Source organism: Anopheles moucheti, chromosome 2, assembly GCF_943734755.1.
Source record: "Anopheles moucheti chromosome 2, idAnoMoucSN_F20_07, whole genome shotgun sequence".
In the NCBI taxonomy this organism is placed as follows: Eukaryota; Metazoa; Arthropoda; class Insecta; order Diptera; family Culicidae; genus Anopheles; species Anopheles moucheti.
The window spans coordinates 48515269-48536602 of NC_069140.1; positions in this window are offsets into that span (position 1 = coordinate 48515269).

The window sequence follows — 21334 nt, forward strand, 5'->3', positions numbered from 1 at the left end:
CGTTGTTGCTCCAGAAGGGATGCTGAGCGATGAAACGAATTGGAAGCAGACGGCGTACCGTTTTTTTTCTGCGCTGTACAACCACTTAAGAGGCACCAAGGGCCACGATTGCCATTGGGGTACGGTGTACCGGGCTGGTCGGTAACACACCGTACACGGGCAGCACTAGCCCGTTTTCCTATTCGGAAATGGACAATGTTTATTCGGTGCTGGTGATTCTTAAACGGGGCACATCGGTAGGCGAATAGTGGGGAAATAGTGGGTTGGGCGGCATGGGAACAGAGCCACACGGTTGGAAGTGGCCACCATCAAACGATGGCGATGGGGTGTAGCCACTTCGACCGCTTTGCCCGATTGACCCTTTTAACTTTAGTTTGCCATCCGTGCAGGACGCAAGACGCACATCGATCGCCACCGGAATGAAAGCATACGAGGCAGTGTGTGTGTTGAACGGTGTGAAACCGTTCCCTTTCTGACCTTCCGCGGCCGGGCAATTCCCCAGCTTCCCCGGGGGCAATAGTCGCTCGTACGTCGTTCGTTAAGCTAAGTGAACATAATAAACGGAAACGTAACATAAACATACACCATTCACCCTGGCGGGTACTGGTCGCGCGGGCACCAGGCAAAGGGGTTCGCATCTTTGCCGAGCGGCTGAAGCTGGTAAACATGTAAGCCAACACCCTCGCATTAAACGCCCGGCACACACTCACATAATGGCGCACTGGGAGGCGTGAAACAATAACGCACTGGTAAATAATACAAGACTTCGTGCGGCTTCGGAAAGCAAAGAAATGAATCAAGTCGATTTCCACCGCCAATCGGCGGATGTTTTCCCGTTTCCTGTGTGCATGTGGGTAGCAACCCGGTAGCAACATGTGCTGCAGAGATCGTGTGGTTCCCGGTAGCAAACGACATACCTGGAGGATGTTACTATCCCTCGCCGAATCCTGCGCTGTGCCGATAAAGCTCCAGGTGAATGATTTGCTAGGTGGCTGGCGCTGACACTAATGGTTCACCTTTTCCCGCTGTGATGGCACGTGTGACACTCGGTATTATATATTTTTTTTCCTCTGCTTGTAAAAACCTCACCTCGGTACACTGGCACACGTGAATGGCGCACGGTGAAATTGAACTAATAGAATTAAATTGAAAAACGCTTTTGTACACACGTTTCAAATTTTGCTGAAACTAGCACAACACATCGCACTAACAGAAACCTGTACACATACACATCCGGTCACGAACCGAGCTGGGAGTAACTGCGAAGGGAAGCGTTACACTCCCGCTAGGCTTTCCGTGGCCCGTGCACTGGAACCAACTGTTGGTAACTGGGAAGCGACTGAAACCCGAGCGACTGTGCGCCTTCTGATAGGGAAATTCAATTAAACATCACTCTGCTCAAAATCCACACCTCGTCTGGTCCCGTCGCAAGTGTGTGTGTGTCAGGCCTGTGCAAGCGAGGTGGACGTAATCCCGAAGCTCCGGAAACGACCCGCCAGATGAGTATCGTTTGCCACCACTCGCGTATACAAACGCAGTTTATACCAAAAACACACAAACTGCAGTCACCAGCGGTGATGGTGATGCTGAGCTGAAGTACTTAAAGCAGTAGCAGCAGCAATCAGGACACTCGCAGGACGCGCACGCCGTTGGACGAAATTCCGGTCTGTCCGTATCGCACGAGCTGCTCACCGTAACTGAAGCTGAATCGCGGATTCTCCGGCCTGTTGAAAGATCGAACCGTACAGCCACCGCTTGGACGGGTCAGGATAACGGAGCCAGCACTGCCACGTTCTCGGTTGTTCTCCCGTGCGAGCAGGTTACTCTCCCATTTGCTCTCTCGCAGGACATCCGCTTATCTGGAGCCCTTTTTAAACAGTTAAATTACTCGCGAACTAACCGTTCAATTGATAATGCGTCTAGCTCCTGCTCGCAATGCGTGTTATTTTGCGTTTCACTCGGTATGAAGCGCTCAGTAGTCGAGAATTCTATTATCCTTCCGGAACTCTCTGTTTGGGGGGGTTTTGTAGACGTTACTCTCGCCATGCGTTCGGCAGAAGGCTCGTCCAATCAGCTCTTCTACGAACCGGGCACGGAGTCGTTTAAGTGCCGTTGCATCCGCTCATGTTTATCCTGATAAGATGCTTCTTTGATCATAGAGCGATAAGAAAGTTTCCTAGGAGCTGGACAGTGTGGTGCAAAAGTTTACTCGATGTTGAAGTTGTGTCGTAACACAGCTATACAATCGAGGCTTTTCATGTTCGGTACTGATGTTTTTGAAAGCTGGACTTATAATAGATCGTAATTGATAATATAGTGAGATATAGTTAAGGCTTTAACAAATATGGATCAGTTCGGAAATTGAATAATTATTAAAATTGAAGTGAAAGCATCCACTGTACAAATAAAATTACACTATACAAACTAAATTTCCTAACTAAAGCAAGAGAATAAACCACATAAGTTATATTTGCACTGTCAACTACTCTCGAGATAAGAAGCCCTTTCACCGTGCGGAGACGGAAATGTCTCCAAACTAATGTGAATTTTATACTTTATTTTAAATTTCTAATTGATTTCAGCAATATAATCCGTCCTGTATGCATGAATAAAATTATAAAAAGTTTTATTTGCAATAACCTAGCCTAAGGACCAACTATGCGGTAGTGCTAAACTGAAACACAGAAACATGATCCGTGTTGGGTCCATAATTGGAAAAACTTTATCACACCGCAAAGGAAAGAAAGCTTACAAAATTATAGCAATGTCCTTAGCTTTCCAGTGAAACAAGCTTCCTTGAGCTTTGGTTTGGTTGACTGCGACAGCTTTTCAGGCAAAAAAGCTTGAACGTTTTTCCTCCAAGTTTCCCTACAAACTGTATGTTTCCAAGAATTGAAACATGAATTTTGTTGAAACTTTTCCCATGCAACGTTGCGAGAGTTCTGGAATCAGGGTGCAACAGTTTGTTTACCCCATAATTACACCAAAAGTAGATATATTGTTACTTTTATTTTTATAACTTTTGGCATTAAATCTCGCGGAAGGAGACATCAGACTAAGCAACGTGATAAATGTGATTTTGTAACGTTAAGCAACGATAACAAAATCGAAAAAGTACTATCACATAACCTACCTATTGCTACCTTCGGCATAAAATTTTAGTAAGACGCAAAGTATTTTTTTTCTCTGTACAGTTTCTTTTCTCTGCACAACAACGTGTTTTGCACAGCTTCGCCACCATCTAGAGGGAGAACGTTTACGACACAATGCGGCATAGGTAAAATGTAATGCGTTGATTCTTTTTTTTCGAGTGTTTTTCTTGCAGTGGAAAAACTCATTGATCGACCAGATGTTGCACTACGTGAACACACAAGTAAACGATTTGTTTAAGAGATGGCGTAGTTAGCAAACCTGACTTACATCGCTCAGTAGCGATGCCGTAACACCTTCCGGTCATGGTTCCACAATACTGGAAAAAGAAAATGATTGAAAACAACACTAACACCAAAGCGAAAGTTTGTTGAACAATGTTTTACCTTGAGTTGTGTCCCTTTTTTTGTTATGATAGAATCGAATGCTCTAACGGGTGCTCACAGAAGCTCTATACGGGTTCAAACCAAACAAGCGTGTGACTTTCACCCCAAAAACATATGCTTCTCGGGTGGGGGGGTAGAAAAAACGAGGCTGAAAAGCAGACGACTCCGCTAAAAGTCTTGCTCTTGAGGGGATATTTTAGGGTCCCCGTTTTCTAACCGATCTCCCCAAAAGGAAAAGTGGTGAGGGAAAACTTTACTTGTTCAATGGGCCAATTTACCAAACGATGAATGGTCAGCGAAGGCGGCTACCATTAGTCCCTTGCCTTGCTTTTACCATTGCTCTTATCGAGACCGTGAAAAGAAAACATGTGACAACATGGTCGAGGAAGAAGAATGCTTGCGTTCGACCCATTTTCCCGGTTCGGCTTCATTGTTCGGTAGCATCGCACGGAGGATAGGTTAGGCCGTCAGTTGGTGGGAAAATCCAATAGTACGTTTGTTTGTTTACTTGTTTACTGATCAAAGAAAAACAAAATCTTATCGCCTCCGAACGACGGGCACCTAAAGCCATGTAGGACAGCAACAACAAAAACCAAATCTTTGAACCTACGGCTGTTACGTCCCGGTACGCTCCATTACATTTAGTTTTTTTTTTTGGTTTAAACTTCAGCTCAAAATAAATTCTTTTCGCAATATGTTTGCTCATGCGATACATGCTCCATTGCCCGTGAGCTGCAGCAACAGCGTCAGCTGCCATGCGGAAAGATACAAAAGAAATATTTCCATCCATCAACAGAAAACAATAACTTAAGTACTATTATAAAACGGCGATTTGTAAGAGTGGCTGTGGTATACATGTGGTGATTTAGTATTTATTAGTAACCTATTTTTGCCACAGACATGAACGGTCAATTCTTATTCTATTTGAGCCACAAACACAAAGGTAACTAACCACTAGCATTGGAATGAACGCAGCGGCGGATCAAACGGTAGGCGGAGTAGACGGTCGCCTAGGGCCTCGCCGTGTTGGGGGCCCCAAACAACTTGTGCCGATTGTGCGATTTTTGGAAATTTAGGAGCAGAGTTAATTTATAACATAAAATCTAATTAAAAAGGTAGAAAATCGGTTATCCTTGGTTAGATAATTTTTTTTATTTGATTAGCTATATCGACCCGGTTACACGGCTACGCAAGAGAAGTATGCAGTGTATTCAAACTCCTTCTTCTTTATCGGTACGACATCTTTAGGATGTTGAAGCCTACCATTTCTGGCTTTTTTACTTTATTTACCCGCAGGATAGTCAGTCCAAATGAAATTTTTCCGTGGTCCTGTCTTGTACAGACCGACTGCGCTACCAATACACCATCTGGCCGCCCCGTGAACCCTTATATGCCCTTTTACTTCAACCTATTCATGTATTCTATTTCTTCAACGGGATTTTTTAATCTGTTCGTAAATGATCCTACCGTTAGATGCTAGAATAGAAACCATGCTTGTTTTCACTTCCGCAATATTCGCAAGCTATTGCCATTGCGATACTCGTGGTGTGGTATTGTTTTCTCTCCCCGATTGAACCGTGAAAATGTCCAGCCTACGTATTTCGAAACAGTATTGTGGTGGAGTGTTGTGTTTAGTATTTCGATTGTTACAATTTCTGCAAGTTTGCAAGCCGGTAATGATGTTATAATTGACACAATCTTTCAGTGTACAACGACATAGCTAGCATTGTCATAGAATATGAATAAAATCATATTGCAATCATTAGAACTTTCTATTCCGTTCGTAATTTAATACTTCATGGTTCTTGGAATACGATTTCTGTCTTTCTTGATTATTACTTATTCGAAGCTGGATTGTAGGTTCAACTTATGTCCACCCATTCCAAACTGTCCAAACACTTCATCATATCCCTGTGTAGAATACTGTTCAAACTACATTGTTGTAATCTCGGTAACATTTGCATCGTTGTTAGACTGAAATTGTTTTAAAATTTCCAACTCTAAATCCATACGGTTGAAGATCATCACTGCGAAATCGTTGATCTAAATTAAAAAAAGAACACGAAAAAAGATACTTGAAGAAATCGATACATTGATATAAAAACGATGTGTTCAGTGAAGAACCTATCATAGTAGTCTTGCTAAAACATTGTCGTGCGTGCTGAAAGCGGTCTCGTTTTTTGCATTGAACACTCAGTTTGTTTGAGAAAAATTAGTGAGTGCTTTGTGGTGTTGTATCCCTATAATTTGCTACTGACTATCAAATTGTGCCTGAGGAGCACATAGTGTGTTTCATACTGATGTAAATGTGCAAGTGTAAATGTGACGAAATGATCGCAAGTGTCTTCACAATGAGCGAAGAGATCGGCCCAGAAATTCTTGGATTTTTTGACGCACGGACAACCGACTTAAAATTGGAGCATCAAACTTTATACGCGAAAATCAAGCGAACGATCGAAATTCACATTAATATGTGCCACTAGAGTTGACAAAATGCTGACAAATTTGCCCAGTGACAGAATCAGCTGGGCAAGTGTGAAAACCATTATGCCGTAGCCGCGCACACAATTGTTTTCAGATTTACGATACCAGGAGAGCATGGTTTCCCAGAGGTGACATCTGCAGCTTGGGACAAATTTGCCCATCACAATTGCTATTGCATACTATCAAACACGTGAGAACGATCGCTAATTTAAGGATGATCAATAAAACGGAAAGCATCCTTCATTTCGCTCAAACATTCCGTCGGTTGGTACGAAATTCCATACAAAACCAGCTGTTTTCCGATTTCCGATACCAGGAGAGCATTTACGGAAGAGGTAGCACCTTGTACAGCAATTTTGGTGGAAAACCGCCGAAAGGTATGCAATATTTAAACACTAACTTTCCCGTGGGTCGAGTAAAATTTTGCAGCAATTTTGCTCGAAAACCGCCGAAAGGTATGCAATGTTTAAACACTAACTTTCCCGTTGGTCGTGAAAAAATTCTTCGAAAACTACCAGTTTTTGAATGTATAGTACCAGGAGAGCATGCACGGAAGAGGTAGCTCCTGGTACTGCGCCGGAAGGTATGCAATGTTTATACACTAACTTTGCAACCAATTTTCCGCCGTAAGGTATGCAATGTATATACACTATCTTTGCAACCAAATTTCCGCCGTAAGGTATGCAATGTTTATACACTAACTTTTCAGACAAACCAGCTGTTTTCAAATTTCCGATACCAGGAGAGCATGTTGCTCAAGAGGTAACATCTTCCATCCCCCTTCCCCCTTCCCCTCAAAAATGGCGGACAAGATGGCGGACAAGCTGGCTGCCAAGATGGCGGACAAGATGGCGGCCAAGATGGCGGCCAAGATGGTGGACAAGATGGCGGACAAGATGGCGGACAAGATAGCGGACAAGATGGCGGACAAGATGGCGGACAAGATGGCGGACAAGATGGCGGACACATGATGGCGGACAAGATGGCGGTCAAGATGGCGGCCAAGATGGTGGACAAGATGGCGGACAAGATGGCGGACAAGATGGCGGACACAAGATGGCGGAAAAGATGGCGGACAAGATGGCGGCCAAGATGGCGGACACAAGATGGCGGACAAGATGGTGGCCAAGATGGCGGCCAAGATGGCGGCCAAGATGGCGGCCAAGATGGCGGCCAAGATGGCGGACAAGATGGCGGACAAGATGGCGGACAAGATGGCGGTCAAGATGGCGGACAAGATGGTGGACAAGATGGCGGACAAGATGGCGGACAAGATGGCGGACAAGATGGCGGACAAGATGGCGGTCAAGATGGCAGACGCAAGATGGCGGACAAGATGGCGGACACAAGATGGCGGACACAAGATGGCGGGCAAACTGGCGGCCAAGATGGTGGACAAAATGGCGGACAAGATGGCAGACAAGATGGCAGACAAGATGGCGGACAAGATGGCGGACACAAGATGGCGGGCAAGATGGCGGCCAAGATGGCGGAAAATATGGCGGACAAGATGGCGGACAAGATGGCGGACATGATGGCGGTCAAGATGGCGGACAAGATGGCGGACACAAGATGGCGGACAAGATGGCGGACAAGATGGCGGACAAGATGGCGGACAAGATGGTGGACAAGATGGCGGACACAAGATGGTGGACAAGATGGCGGCCAAGATGGCGGTCAAGATGGCGGAAACAAGAAGGCGGACAAGATGGCGGCCAAAATGGCGGCAAAGATGGTGGACAAGATGGCGGACAAGATGGCGGTCAATATGGCGGACAAGATGGCGGCCAAGATGGCGGCAAAGATGGTGGACAAGATGGCGGACAAGATGGCGGAAGAGATGGCGGACAAGATGGCGGCCAAGATGGTGGACAAGATGGTGGACAAGATGGCGGACAAGATGGCGGACAAGATGGCGGACAAGATGGCGGACAAGATGGCGGACAAGATGGTGGACAAAAGATGGCGGCCAAGATGGCGGTCAATATGGCGGACAAGATGGCGGACAAGATGGCGGCCAAGATGGCGGAAGAGATGGCGACCAAGATGGCGGACAAGATGGCGGCCAAGATGGCGGACAAGATGGCGGACAAGATGGCGGACAAGATGGCGGCCAAGATGGCGGACAAAATGGCGGACAAGATGGTGGACAAGATGGCGGACAAGATGGCGGACAAAAGATGGCGGCCAAGATGGCGGACAAGATGGCGGACAAGATGGCGGACAAGATGGCGGACAAGATGGTGGACAAGATGGCGGACAAGATGGCGTACAAAAGATGGCGGCCAAGATGGCGGACAAGATGGCGGACAAGATGGCGGACAAGATGGCGGACAAGATGGTGGACAAGATGGCGGACACAAGATGGTGGACAAGATGGCGGCCAAGATGGCGGTCAAGATGGCGGAAACAAGAAGGCGGACAAGATGGCGGCCAAAATGGCGGCAAAGATGGTGGACAAGATGGCGGACAAGATGGCGGTCAATATGGCGGACAAGATGGCGGAAAAGATGGCGGCCAAGATGGCGGAAGAGATGGCGACCAAGATGGCGGACAAGATGGCGGCCAAGATGGCGGACAAGATGGCGGACAAGATGGTGGACAAGATGGCGGACAAGATGGCGGACAAAAGATGGCGGCCAAGATGGCGGACAAGATGGCGGACAAGATGGCGGACAAGATGGCGGACAAGATGGCGGAAGAGATGGCGACCAAGATGGCGGACAAGATGGCGGCCAAGATGGCGGACAAGATGGCGGACAAGATGGTGGACAAGATGGCGGACAAGATGGCGGACAAAAGATGGCGGACAAGATGGCGGACAAGATGGCGGACAAGATGGCGGACAAGATGGCGGACAAGATGGCGGAAGAGATGGCGACCAAGATGGCGGACAAGATGGCGGCCAAGATGGCGGACAAGATGGCGGACAAGATGGTGGACAAGATGGCGGACAAGATGGCGGTCAATATGGCGGACAAGATGGCGGACAAGATGGCGGCCAAGATGGCGGAAGAGATGGCGACCAAGATGGCGGACAAGATGGCGGCCAAGATGGCGGACAAGATGGCGGACAAGATGGTGGACAAGATGGCGGACAAGATGGCGGACAAAAGATGGCGACCAAGATGGCGGACAAGATGGCGGACAAGATGGCGGATAAGATGGCGGACAAGATGGCGGAAGAGATGGCGACCAAGATGGCGGACAAGATGGCGGCCAAGATGGCGGACAAGATGGTGGACAAGATGGCGGACAAGATGGCGGTTAATATGGCGGACAAGATGGCGGACAAGATGGCGGCCAAGATGGCGGAAGAGATGGCGACCAAGATGGCGGACAAGATGGCGGCCAAGATGGCGGACAAGATGGCGGACAAGATGGTGGACAAGATGGCGGACAAGATGGCGGACAAAAGATGGCGGCCAAGATGGCGGACAAGATGGCGGACAAGATGGCGGACAAGATGGTGGACAAGATGGCGGACAAGATGGCGGCCAAGATGGCGGACAAGATGGCGGACAAGATGGCGGACAAGATGGCGGACAAGATGGTGGACAAGATGGCGGCCAAGATGGCGGTCAAGATGGCGGAAACAAGAAGGCGGACAAGATGGCGGCCAAAATGGCGGCAAAGATGGTGGACAAGATGGCGGACAAGATGGCGGTCAATATGGCGGACAAGATGGCGGACAAGATGGCGGCCAAGATGGCGGAAGAGATGGCGACCAAGATGGCGGACAAGATGGCGGCCAAGATGGCGGACAAGATGGCGGACAAGATGGTGGACAAGATGGCGGACAAGATGGCGGACAAAAGATGGCGGCCAAGATGGCGGACAAGATGGCGGACAAGATGGCGGACAAGATGGCGGACAAGATGGCGGAAGAGATGGCGACCAAGATGGCGGACAAGATGGCGGCCAAGATGGCGGACAAGATGGCGGACAAGATGGTGGACAAGATGGCGGACAAGATGGCGGACAAAAGATGGCGGACAAGATGGCGGACAAGATGGCGGACAAGATGGCGGACAAGATGGCGGACAAGATGGCGGACAAGATGGCGGAAGAGATGGCGACCAAGATGGCGGACAAGATGGCGGCCAAGATGGCGGACAAGATGGCGGACAAGATGGTGGACAAGATGGCGGACAAGAAGGCGGACAAAATGGCGGACAAGATGGCAGACAAGATGGCGGACAAGATGGCGGACACAAGATGGCGGGCAAGATGGCGGCCAAGATGGCGGCCAATATGGCGGACAAGATGGCGGACAAGATGGCGGACATGATGGCGGTCAAGATGGCGGACAAGATGGCGGACACAAGATGGCGGACAAGATGGCGGACAAGATGGCGGACAAGATGGCGGACAAGATCGTGGACAAGATGGCGGACACAAGATGGTGGACAAGATGGCGGCCAAGATGGCGGTCAAGATGGCGGAAACAAGAAGGCGGACAAGATGGCGGCCAAAATGGCGGCAAAGATGGTGGACAAGATGGCGGACAAGATGGCGGTCAATATGGCGGACAAGATGGCGGACAAGATGGCGGCCAAGATGGCGCAAGAGATGGCAACCAAGATGGCGGACAAGATGGCGGCCAAGATGGCGGACAAGATGGCGGACAAGATGGTGGACAAGATGGCGGACAAGATGGCGGACAAAAGATGGCGGCCAAGATGGCGGACAAGATGGCGGACAAGATGGCGGACAAGATGGCGGACAAGATGGCGGAAGAGATGGCGACCAAGATGGCGGACAAGATGGCGGCCAAGATGGCGGACAAGATGGTGGACAAGATGGCGGACAAGATGGCGGTCAATATGGCGGACAAGATGGCGGACAAGATGGCGGCCAAGATGGCGGAAGAGATGGCGACCAAGATGGCGGACAAGATGGCGGCCAAGATGGCGGACAAGATGGCGGACAAGATGGTGGACAAGATGGCGGACAAGATGGCGGACAAAAGATGGCGGCCAAGATGGCGGACAAGATGGCGGACAAGATGGCGGACAAGATGGCGGACAAGATGGTGGACAAGATGGCGGACACAAGATGGTGGACAAGATGGCGGCCAAGATGGCGGTCAAGATGGCGGAAACAAGAAGGCGGACAAGATGGCGGCCAAAATGGCGGCAAAGATGGTGGACAAGATGGCGGACAAGATGGCGGTCAATATGGCGGACAAGATGGCGGACAAGATGGCGGCCAAGATGGCGGAAGAGATGGCGACCAAGATGGCGGACAAGATGGCGGCCAAGATGGCGGACAAGATGGTGGACAAGATGGCGGACAAGATGGCGGACACAAGATGGCGGCCAAGATGGCGGACAAGATGGCGGACAAGATGGCGGACAAGATGGCGGACAAGATGGCGGAAGAGATGGCGACCAAGATGGTGGACAAGATGGCGGACAAGATGGCGGACAAAAGATGGCGGACAAGATGGCGGACAAGATGGCGGACAAGATGGCGGACAAGATGGCGGACAAGATGGCGGCCAAGATGGCGGCCAAGATGGCGGCCAAGATGGCGGCCAAGATGGCGGCCAAGATGGCGGCCAAGATGGCGGCCAAGATGGCGGACATGATGGCGGTCAAGATGGCGGACAAGATGGCGGACAAGATGGCGGACAAGATGGCGGACAAGATGGCGGACAAAATGGCGGACACAAGATGGCGGACACAAGATGGTGGACAAGATGGCGGCCAAGATGGCGGTCAAGATGGCGGAAACAAGAAGGCGGACAAGATGGCGGCCAAAATGGCGGCAAAGATGGTGGACAAGATGGCGGACAAGATGGCGGTCAATATGGCGGACAAGATGGCGGACAAGATGGCGGCCAAGATGGCGGAAGAGATGGCGACCAAGATGGCGGACAAGATGGCGGCCAAGATGGCGGACAAGATGGCGGACAAGATGGTGGACAAGATGGCGGACAAGATGGCGGACAAAAGATGGCGGCCAAGATGGCGGACAAAAGATGGCAGCCAAGATGGCGGACAAGACGGCGGACAAGATGGCGGACAAGATGGCGGACAAGATGGCGGAAGAGATGGCGACCAAGATGGCGGACAAGATGGCGGCCAAGATGGCGGACAAGATGGTGGACAAGATGGCGGACAAGATGGCGGACAAGATGGCGGACAAGATGGTGGACAAGATGGCGGACAAGATGGCGGACAAGATGGCGGAAGAGATGGCGACCAAGATGGCGGACAAGATGGCGGCCAAGATGGCGGACAAGATGGCGGACAAGATGGTGGACAAGATGGCGGACAAGATGGCGGACAAAAGATGGCGGCCAAGATGGCGGACAAGATGGCGGACAAGATGGCGGACAAGATGGCGGACAAGATGGCGGAAGAGATGGCGACCAAGATGGCGGACAAGATGGCGGCCAAGATGGCGGACAAGATGGTGGACAAGATGGCGGACAAGATGGCGGCCAAAATGGCGGCAAAGATGGTGGACAAGATGGCGGACAAGATGGCGGTCAATATGGCGGACAAGATGGCGGACAAGCTGGCGGCCAAGATGGCGGTCAAGATGGCGGACAAGATGGCTTAAGAGATGGCGACCAAGATGGCGGACAAGATGGCGGCCAAGATGGCGGACAAGATGGTGGACAAGATGGCGGACAAGATGGCGGACAAGATGGCGGACAAGATGGTGGACAAGATGGCGGACAAGATGGCGGCCAAGATGGCGGAAGAGATGGCGACCAAGATGGCGGACAAGATGGCGGCCAAGATGGCGGACAAGATGGCGGACAAGATGGTGGACAATATGGCGGACAAGATGGCGGACAAAAGATGGCGGCCAAGATGGCGGACAAGATGGCGGACAAGATGGCGGACAAGATGGCGGACAAGATGGCGGAAGAGATGGCGACCAAGATGGCGGACAAGATGGCGGCCAAGATGGCGGACAAGATGGTGGACAAGATGGCGGACAAGATGGCGGCCAAGATGGCGGAAGAGATGGCGACCAAGATGGCGGACAAGATGGCGGCCAAGATGGCGGAAGAGATGGCGACCAAGATGGCGGACAAGATGGCGGCCAAGATGGCGGACAAGATGGCGGAAAAGATGGTTGACAAGATGGCGGACAAGATGGCGGACAAAATGGCGGACAAGATTGCAGACAAGATGGCGGACAAGATGGCGGACACAAGATGGCGGGCAAGATGGCGGCCAAGATGGCGGCCAATATGGCGGACAAGATGGCGGACAAGATGGCGGACATGATGGCGGTCAAGATGGCGGACAAGATGGCGGACACAAGATGGCGGACAAGATGGCGGACAAGATGGCGGACAAGATGGCGGACAAGATGGTGGACAAGATGGCGGACACAAGATGGTGGACAAGATGGCGGCCAAGATGGCGGTCAAGATGGCGGAAACAAGAAGGCGGACAAGATGGCGGCCAAGATGGCGGACAAGATGGTGGACAAGATGGCGGACAAGATGGCGGCCAAGATGGCGGAAGAGATGGCGACCAAGATGGCGGACAAGATGGCGGCCAAGATGGCGGAAGAGATGGCGGACAAGATGGCGGACAAGATGGCGGACAAGATGGTGGACAAGATGGCGGACAAGATGGCGGACAAAAGATGGCGGCCAAGATGGCGGACAAGATGGCGGACAAGATGGCGGACAAGATGGCGGACAAGATGGCGGAAGAGATGGCGACCAAGATGGCGGACAAGATGGCGGCCAAGATGGCGGACAAGATGGTGGACAAGATGGCGGACAAGATGGCGGCCAAGATGGCGGAAGAGATGGCGACCAAGATGGCGGACAAGATGGCGGCCAAGATGGCGGCCAAGATGGCGGAAGAGATGGCGACCAAGATGGCGGACAAGATGGCGGCCAAGATGGCGGACAAGATGGCGGACAAGATGGTGGACAAGATGGCGGACAAGATGGCGGACAAAAGATGGCGGCCAAGATGGCGGACAAGATGGCGGACAAGATGGCGGACAAGATGGCGGACAAGATGGTGGACAAGATGGCGGACACAAGATGGTGGACAAGATGGCGGCCAAGATGGCGGTCAAGATGGCGGAAACAAGAAGGCGGACAAGATGGCGGCCAAAATGGCGGCAAAGATGGTGGACAAGATGGCGGACAAGATGGCGGTCAATATGGCGGACAAGATGGCGGACAAGATGGCGGCCAAGATGGCGGAAGAGATGGCGGACAAGATGGCGGACAAGATGGCGGAAGAGATGGCGACCAAGATGGCGGACAAGATGGCGGCCAAGATGGCGGACAAGATGGTGGACAAGATGGCGGACAAGATGGCGGCCAAGATGGCGGAAGAGATGGCGACCAAGATGGCGGACAAGATGGCGGCCAAGATGGCGGAAGAGATGGCGACCAAGATGGCGGACAAGATGGCGGCCAAGATGGCGGACAAGATGGCGGACAAGATGGTGGACAAGATGGCGGACAAGATGGTGGACAAGATGGCGGACACAAGATGGTGGACAAGATGGCGGCCAAGATGGCGGTCAAGATGGCGGAACCAAGAAGGCGGACAAGATGGCGGCCAAAATGGCGGCAAAGATGGTGAACAAGATGGCGGACAAGATGGTGGACAAGATGGCGGACAAGATGGCGGACAAAAGATGGCGGCCAAGATGGCGGACAAGATGGCGGACAAGATGGCGGACAAGATGGCGGACAAGATGGCGGAAGAGATGGCGACCAAGATGGCGGACAAGATGGCGGCCAAGATGGCGGACAAGATGGTGGACAAGATGGCGGACAAGATGGCGGCCAAGATGGCGGAAGAGATGGCGACCAAGATGGCGGACAAGATGGCGGCCAAGATGGCGGAAGAGATGGCGACCAAGATGGCGGACAAGATGGCGGCCAAGATGGCGGACAAGATGGCGGACAAGATGGTGGACAAGATGGCGGACAAGATGGCGGACAAAAGATGGCGGCCAAGATGGCGGACAAGATGGCGGACAAGATGGTGGACAAGATGGCGGACAAGATGGCGGACAAGATGGCGGACAAGATGGTGGACAAGATGGCGGACAAGATGGCGGCCAAGATGGCGGAAGAGATGGCGACCAAGATGGCGGACAAGATGGCGGCCAAGATGGCGGACAAGATGGCGGACAAGATGGTGGACAAGATGGCGGACAAGATGGCGGACAAAAGATGGCGGCCAAGATGGCGGACAAGATGGCGGACAAGATGGCGGACAAGATGGCGGACAAGATGGCGGAAGAGATGGCGACCAAGATGGCGGACAAGATGGCGGCCAAGATGGCGGACAAGATGGTGGACAAGATGGCGGACAAAATGGCGGCCAAAGTGGCGGCAAAGATGGTGGACAAGATGGCGGACAAGATGGCGGTCAATATGGCGGACAAGATGGCGGACAAGATGGCGGCCAAGATGGCGGTCAAGATGGCGGACAAGATGGCGGAAGAGATGGCGACCAAGATGGCGGACAAGATGGCGGACAAGATGGTGGACAAGATGGCGGACACAAGATGGTGGACAAGATGGCGGCCAAGATGGCGGTCAAGATGGCGGAAACAAGAAGGCGGACAAGATGGCGGCCAAGATGGCGGACAAGATGGTGGACAAGATGGCGGACAAGATGGCGGCCAAGATGGCGGAAGAGATGGCGACCAAGATGGCGGACAAGATGGCGGCCAAGATGGCGGCCAAGATGGCGGACAAGATGGCGGACAAGATGGTGGACAAGATGGCGGACAAGATGGCGGACAAAAGATGGCGGCCAAGATGGCGGTCAAGATGGCGGACAAGATGGCGGACAAGATGGCGGACAAGATGGTGGACAAGATGGCGGACAAGATGGCGGCCAAGATGGCGGACAAGATGGCGGACAAGATGGCGGACAAGATGGCGGACAAGATGGTGGACAAGATGGCGGACACAAGATGGTGGACAAGATGGCGGCCAAGATGGCGGTCAAGATGGCGGAAACAAGAAGGCGGACAAGATGGCGGCCAAAATGGCGGCAAAGATGGTGGACAAGATGGCGGACAAGATGGCGGTCAATATGGCGGACAAGATGGCGGACAAGATGGCGGCCAAGATGGCGGAAGAGATGGCGACCAAGATGGCGGACAAGATGGCGGCCAAGATGGCGGACAAGATGGCGGACAAGATGGTGGACAAGATGGCGGACAAGATGGCGGACAAAAGATGGCGGCCAAGATGGCGGACAAGATGGCGGACAAGATGGCGGACAAGATGGCGGCCAAGATGGCGGAAGAGATGGCGACCAAGATGGCGGACAAGATGGCGGCCAAGATGGCGGACAAGATGGCGGACAAGATGGTGGACAAGATGGCGGACAAGATGGCGGACAAAAGATGGCGGACAAGATGGCGGACAAGATGGCGGACAAGATGGCGGACAAGATGGCGGACAAGATGGCGGACAAGATGGCGGAAGAGATGGCGACCAAGATGGCGGACAAGATGGCGGCCAAGATGGCGGACAAGATGGCGGACAAGATGGTGGACAAGATGGCGGACAAGATGGCGGACAAAATGGCGGACAAGATGGCAGACAAGATGGCGGACAAGATGGCGGACACAAGATGGCGGGCAAGATGGCGGCCAAGATGGCGGCCAATATGGCGGACAAGATGGCGGACAAGATGGCGGACATGATGGCGGTCAAGATGGCGGACAAGATGGCGGACACAAGATGGCGGACAAGATGGCGGACAAGATGGCGGACAAGATGGCGGACAAGATGGCGGACAAGATGGCGGACACAAGATGGTGGACAAGATGGCGGCCAAGATGGCGGTCAAGATGGCGGAAACAAGAAGGCGGACAAGATGGCGGCCAAAATGGCGGCAAAGATGGTGGACAAGATGGCGGACAAGATGGCGGTCAATATGGCGGACAAGATGGCGGACAAGATGGCGGCCAAGATGGCGCAAGAGATGGCAACCAAGATGGTGGACAAGATGGCGGCCAAGATGGCGGACAAGATGGCGGACAAGATGGTGGACAAGATGGCGGACAAGATGGCGGACAAAAGATGGCGGCCAAGATGGCGGACAAGATGGCGGACAAGATGGCGGACAAGATGGCGGAAGAGATGGCGACCAAGATGGCGGACAAGATGGCGGCCAAGATGGCGGACAAGATGGTGGACAAGATGGCGGACAAGATGGCGGTCAATATGGCGGACAAGATGGCGGACAAGATGGCGGCCAAGATGGCGGAAGAGATGGCGACCAAGATGGCGGACAAGATGGCGGCCAAGATGGCGGACAAGATGGCGGACAAGATGGTGGACAAGATGGCGGACAAGATGGCGGTGAAAAGATGGCGGCCAAGATGGCGGACAAGATGGCGGACAAGATGGCGGACAAGATGGCGGACAAGATGGTGGACAAGATGGCGGACACAAGATGGTGGACAAGATGGCGGCCAAGATGGCGGTCAAGATGGCGGAAACAAGAAGGCGGACAAGATGGCGGCCAAAATGGCGGCAAAGATGGTGGACAAGATGGCGGACAAGATGGCGGTCAATATGGCGGACAAGATGGCGGACAAGATGGCGGCCAAGATGGCGGAAGAGATGGCGACCAAGATGGCGGACAAGATGGCGGCCAAGATGGCGGACAAGATGGTGGACAAGATGGCGGACAAGATGGCGGACACAAGATGGCGGCCAAGATGGCGGACAAGATGGCGGACAAGATGGCGGACAAGATGGCGGACAAGATGGCGGAAGAGATGGCGACCAAGATGGTGGACAAGATGGCGGACAAGATGGCGGACAAAAGATGGCGGACAAGATGGCGGACAAGATGGCGGACAAGATGGCGGACAAGATGGCGGACAAGATGGCGGCCAAGATGGCGGCCAAGATGGCGGCCAAGATGGCGGACAAGATGGCGGACACAAGATGGCGGACAAGATGGCGGACAAGATGGCGGACAAAATGGCGGACACAAGATGGCGGACACAACATGGTGGACAAGATGGCGGCCAAGATGGCGGTCAAGATGGCGGAAACAAGAAGGCGGACAAGATGGCGGCCAAAATGGCGGCAAAGATGGTGGACAAGATGGCGGACAAGATGGCGGTCAATATGGCGGACAAGATGGCGGACAAGATGGCGGCCAAGATGGCGGAAGAGATGGCGACCAAGATGGCGGACAAGATGGCGGCCAAGATGGCGGACAAGATGGCGGACAAGATGGTGGACAAGATGGCGGACAAGATGGCGGACAAAAGATGGCGGCCAAGATGGCGGACAAAAGATGGCGGCCAAGATGGCGGACAAGATGGCGGACAAGATGGCGGACAAGATGGCGGACAAGATGGCGGAAGAGATGGCGACCAAGATGGCGGACAAGATGGCGGCCAAGATGGCGGACAAGATGGTGGACAAGATGGTGGACAAGATGGCGGACAAGATGGCGGACAAAATGGCGGACAAGATGGCAGACAAGATGGCGGACAAGATGGCGGACACAAGATGGCGGGCAAGATGGCGGACAAGATGGCGGCCAAGATGGCGGACAAGATGGCGGACAAGATGGTGGACAAGATGGCGGACAAGATGGCGGACAAAAGATGGCGGCCAAGATGGCGGACAAGATGGCGGACAAGATGGCGGACAAGATGGCGGACAAGATGGCGGAAGAGATGGCGACCAAGATGGCGAACAAGATGGCGGCCAAGATGGCGGACAAGATGGTGGACAAGATGGCGGACAAGATGGCGGCCAAAATGGCGGCAAAGATGGTGGACAAGATGGCGGACAAGATGGCGGTCAATATGGCGGACAAGATGGCGGACAAGCTGGCGGCCAAGATGGCGGTCAAGATGGCGGACAAGATGGCGGAAGAGATGGCGACCAAGATGGCGGACAAGATGGCGGCCAAGATGGCGGACAAGATGGTGGACAAGATGGCGGACAAGATGGCGGACAAGATGGCGGACAAGATGGTGGACAAGATGGCGGACAAGATGGCGGCCAAGATGGCGGAAGAGATGGCGACCAAGATGGCGGACAAGATGGCGGCCAAGATGGCGGACAAGATGGCGGACAAGATGGTGGACAAGATGGCGGACAAGATGGCGGACAAAAGATGGCGGCCAAGATGGCGGACAAGATGGCGGACAAGATGGCGGACAAGATGGCGGACAAGATGGCGGAAGAGATGGCGACCAAGATGGCGGACAAGATGGCGGCCAAGATGGCGGACAAGATGGTGGACAAGATGGCGGACAAGATGGCGGCCAAGATGGCGGAAGAGATGGCGACCAAGATGGCGGACAAGATGGCGGCCAAGATGGCGGAAGAGATGGCGACCAAGATGGCGGACAAGATGGCGGCCAAGATGGCGGACAAGATGGCGGAAAAGATGGTTGACAAGATGGCGGACAAGATGGCGGACAAAATGGCGGACAAGATTGCAGACAAGATGGCGGACAAGATGGCGGACAAGATGGCGGACACAAGATGGCGGGCAAGATGGCGGCCAAGATGGCGGCCAATATGGCGGACAAGATGGCGGACAAGATGGCGGACATGATGGCGGTCAAGATGGTGGACAAGATGGCGGACAAGATGGCGGCCAAGATGGCGGAAGAGATGGCGACCAAGATGGCGGACAAGATGGCGGCCAAGATGGCGGAAGAGATGGCGACCAAGATGGCGGACAAGCTGGCGGACAAGATGGCGGTCAAGATGGCGGACAAGATGGCGGAAGAGATGGCGGACACAAGATGGCGGGCAAGATGGCGGCCAAGATGGCGGCCAATATGGCGGACAAGATGGCGGACAAGATGGCGGCCAAGATGGCGGCAAAGATGGTGGACAAGATGGCGGAAGAGATGGCGACCAAGATGGCGGACAAGATGGCGGCCAAGATGGCGGACAAGATGGCGGACACAAGATGGCGGACAAGATGGCGGACAAGATGGCGGACAAGATGGCGGACAAGATGGTGGACAAGATGGCGGACAAAAGATGGCGGCCAAGATGGCGGACAAGATGGCGGACAAGATGGCGGACAAGATGGCGGACAAGATGGCGGACAAGATGGCGGAAGAGATGGCGACCAAGATGGCGGACAAGATGGCGGCCAAGATGGCGGACAAGATGGTGGACAAGATGGCGGACAAGATGGCGGACAAGATGGCGGCCAAGATGGCGGAAGAGATGGCGACCAAGATGGCGGACAAGATGGCGGCCAAGATGGCGGACAAGATGGCGGACAAGATGGTGGACAAGATGGCGGACAAGATTGCGGACAAAAGATGGCGGCCAAGATGGCGGACAAGATGGCGGACAAGATGGTGGACAAGATGGCGGACAAGATGGCGGACAAGATGGCGGACAAGATGGTGGACAAGATGGCGGACAAGATGGCGGCCAAGATGGCGGAAGAGATGGCGACCAAGATGGCGGACAAGATGGCGGCCAAGATGGCGGACAAGATGGCGGACAAGATGGTGGACAAGATGGCGGACAAGATGGCGGACAAAAGATGGCGGCCAAGATGGCGGACAAGATGGCGGACAAGATGGCGACCAAGATGGCGGCCAAGATGGCGGAAGAGATGGCGGACAAGATGGCGGACAAGATGGCGGACAAGATGGTGGACAAGATGGCGGACAAGATGGCGGACAAGATGGCGGACAAGATGGTGGACAAGATGGCGGACAAGATGGCGGCCAAGATGGCGGACAAGATGGCGGACAAGATGGCGGACAAGATGGCGGACAAGATGGCGGCCAAGATGGCGGACAAGATGGCGGACAAGATGGTGGACAAGATGGCGGACAAGATGGCGGAAGAGATGGCGACCAAGATGGCGGACAAGATGGCGGCCAAGATGGCGGCAAAGATGGTGGACAAGATGGCGGAAGAGATGGCGACCAAGATGGCGGACAAGATGGCGGCCAAGATGGCGGCAAAGATGGTGGACAAGATGGCGGACAAGATGGCGGTCAATATGGCGGACAAGATGGCGGACAAGATGGCGGCCAAGATGGCGGTCAAGATGGCGGACAAGATGGTGGACAAGATGGCGGTCAAGATGGCGGCCAAGATGGCGGAAGAGATGGCGACCAAGATGGCGGACAAGATGGCGGCCAAGATGGCGGACAAGATGGCGGACAAGATGGTGGACAAGATGGCGGACAAGATGGCGGACAAGATGGCGGCCAAGATGGCGGACAAGATGGCGGACAAGATGGCGGACAAGATGGCGGACAAGATGGCGGAAGAGATGGCGACCAAGATGGCGGACAAGATGGCGGCCAAGATGGCG